Below are 3,093 nucleotides of genomic sequence, written 5' to 3'. Positions count from 1 at the left end.
ATAGATGGATAAAGGATGCAGGAAGGATGGAGGAAGGATGGATGAAGGATGGAGGAAGGATGCATGAAGGATGGAGGTATATTGTGTGCAGTACCTTATTGGGAGAGATCAGCTCAAAGTGCTGCCATAGAGGGGAACCCCTTCTTCTGTCGGCAGGCTCCATGGTAACGAGCTCCTCTACGTCACAAGTTAAACTCCAACACCAACACTGACATGCGCATTTTGTGGGGATCCAATCCTCTTTATATATGTTCGTACATCACGGAGACACTACAGCTACGCATTGCTGCATTTGAGCCTCCACACACGTGACTTACCGGGACATGTGGTCAGGTGACGGCAGCCGCGGGTTAATTTTCCTTGCGCTTCTACACTGAGGTTTACGGTAGCGCATCTCTTTCGCTGATTGATCCTCCGATCAAAGAAAAAAATAATTTATGTTTGTGGTAATGACTAAACATGTGATAATTATATTTATTATATTGCACCGTTTAAGATAAAGGCTGTGTGTGTGTCTGTGTTCTTGTTTGTGAGAGAGAACGACAGAGGTACCATTGTGCACAAGTGCAGAAACACATGGTCATACATGCAGCTTCAGTAAGTTTGCAGTATTTTTAATATAGATTTGGCTGCTCTAATGTAAAAGGTAAACAACATGAGAGTGAATATACAACATAACTTTATTGATAGAAGATGAGAGGCAACAGCTGTGATGATTTGGTGCTCTATAAATCAAATTCAATAGAATGAATGGTAAACAACTATCTACACCTCAGCCAGGGGTGGGCAAATCCAGGCCTCGAGGGCTGGTGTCCTGCAGGTTTTAGATGTGTCTTTGATTCAACACAGCTGATTTAAATGGCTAAATGACCTCTTCAACATTTCTTGGAGTTCTCCAGAGGCCTGGGAATGAACTAATCATGTGATTCAGGTGTGTTGACCCAGGGTGAGATCTAAAACCTGCAGGACACCAGCCCTGAAGCCTAGAGTTGCCCACCCTTGCCTCAGGCTGAGGTTCAGTGTCTGATCCTGGGTCAGGCAGATCTCCCTGGTTGCAATGAGAGGAAGTGACAAACGAGCAAAGAGAGAGAGGGTGGGACATGAACACTAGAACAGAGACGTAAATGGGACAAGAAGGTGTTTGGAGATAACAAGAAGAATGGAAGTATGAGGTCTGGTCCTTCTAATATAGACGCATTTCCTTCACCACAGAACGACTAGTATGTGTAACAGACTCTGTAATCCTCACTGTGATCAGTGCTGTCGGTCCAGATCAGAGGACATGTTGGATCTCTTATTGTTTAATGTCCATATTAAACAGCCGCTGACTCACTCTCATCGCTTGAGGAATCTGTATTTTGCAAATCAACTTTTTGTGACATATGTGTGACATAATAAATAAATAAAACAAATATCATAATAGACCTGTATGTGAAGTTAGGCTAGTTTCTTCTTTTTGATTAGCACCTCTTAATCAACAAACTAATCCTCATTCCTAGCTTGCACATGAAAAACCTGAGGCTGCTAATAAACTTTTTTATTTTAAAATCATAAATCATAGAAAGTTGAAATCCCCCAAAATATTGAAACTTTGGTTGTCAAAGACCAAGTTTGATCAAACGTACCTTGATTTTTAAGCTAAGTCAGTTCTGAATGTCTAATTTATATGTGGTTTGCTTATTCGGGCTACTTAGCTAAAACATATTTCCAAATTATCAACTAGCTAACCAATATTAGCATCATTGTGAAATAACTTTCTTACATTCAGACAGAAAATGCTGAAATTTAGATTTTTGGGGGACTTTTCCTATTCAACAGAAACCTTAAGACATAGATATAAGAAACTTAAATAAATCTAATCACTTTTCATACCTTTAAAGCTGCGCCACATGCTGCTGTTGTCCGGCGCACTCGTCCATAGCTGCATTCAAGGCCTATGGTGAAATGCACCTCCCCTCTCCGGCCTTTAGGCTATCCCTGCTCTGTCCCTCTCGACTCTCTCACACACAAACACTCCAGACCTGCATTCACCTCTTCCCTCTGAACCACCTGCCCCACAGCCATACCAAACCATTTATTTTAATCTTTTTATCTTTAAGTTCTTCATTGTTGTGCATACACTGAGGGCCATGGGAGCATTGCAAATTTAAATTCTTGTGCATGCTCTGTGCATATGGTCATTACCATGGCCCCTAGAGACAAAACACATACAAAATCCAAAACACAAGCAAACTCCAAAACACTTCTTTGGAATTATAGGATTATTATATTTTGTTTTTCGAAACCTCTGAGTTTTAATTACTTTTGTCTCTAGTTTTTGGTTCTTTTTTGCCTTCATGTTTGTTTCATTTTTGTGTCCAGTCTGTGAAAATAAAAGCAATGTTGTTCAAAGAACATGTTGGATTTATTTAATTGAATAGTGGACATTGGTTAGTACCCCAATAGTACTTGGTCCCTTAAGTACTATATGTTGTCTTCATATTACATAATCTTCAACAGTCTAGTTAACTTAAAACGTAATAGATTTATAACAACTTTCACTCCACTCTCTTATCTTCATCAGGGTTGTGGGGGAGCTGGGGCCTATCCCAGATGTGATAGGGTAAGTGGAAGGGTACACCCTGGACAGTCTATGACAGGGCTAACACATACAGAGAAAAAAAACATTAAAATTAGTTTACAATGACAGATTAACCTAGGCGTAATAACTGCGAACCAGATGGAACCCACTGCCCAATTGTGGATTTGAACTCCTTCTCCTACTTCTTGCTGTGAGGTAACAGTGCTAACCACTGCACCACTGAGCTGCCAGTATATGAGTCACAAAAGTATTAAAACTATGATTACAAGGTTTGATGCAGCATTTTTTGTCCTTGAGAGGTTAAACCACAATAAATAGCAGCAGCATACATGTGATGCGTGCATAGTTGTCTGCCTCTTATAACTCCAGTGTTATTCCTGTTGTTTGAAATCTTGTGTGATCTTCTGAATTTTGTGAGTCCGGGCAACTAACCACTCTTACTAGATTGCATCATGTCATCTCAACAAGAATAAATGAAGTTGTTAAATTTCATACAAATCCTTTTTTTTTTT

The 3,093-nt window shown here is 39.9% G+C and overlaps 1 long non-coding RNA gene across 1 annotated transcript in view; it reads right to left on the bottom strand.

Annotated features, from left to right (window-relative positions):
• Positions 1–303, bottom strand: part of LOC102211485 (uncharacterized) — a 35,789-nt gene extending 35,486 nt beyond the window's left edge. Inside the window, exon 1 of the long non-coding RNA XR_312389.1 lies at positions 95–303. This is a non-coding gene — a long non-coding RNA (uncharacterized LOC102211485). The remainder of the gene's footprint in view (positions 1–94) is intronic.
• Between the last annotated feature and the right edge of the window lie 2,790 nt (positions 304–3,093).

The sequence above is a fragment of the Pundamilia nyererei genome, unplaced genomic scaffold (assembly GCF_000239375.1).
Source record: "Pundamilia nyererei isolate P.nyererei 1_Seehausen unplaced genomic scaffold, PunNye1.0 scaffold00531, whole genome shotgun sequence".
In the NCBI taxonomy this organism is placed as follows: Eukaryota; Metazoa; Chordata; class Actinopteri; order Cichliformes; family Cichlidae; genus Pundamilia; species Pundamilia nyererei.
This window is presented reverse-complemented; position numbering and strand designations above follow the sequence as displayed.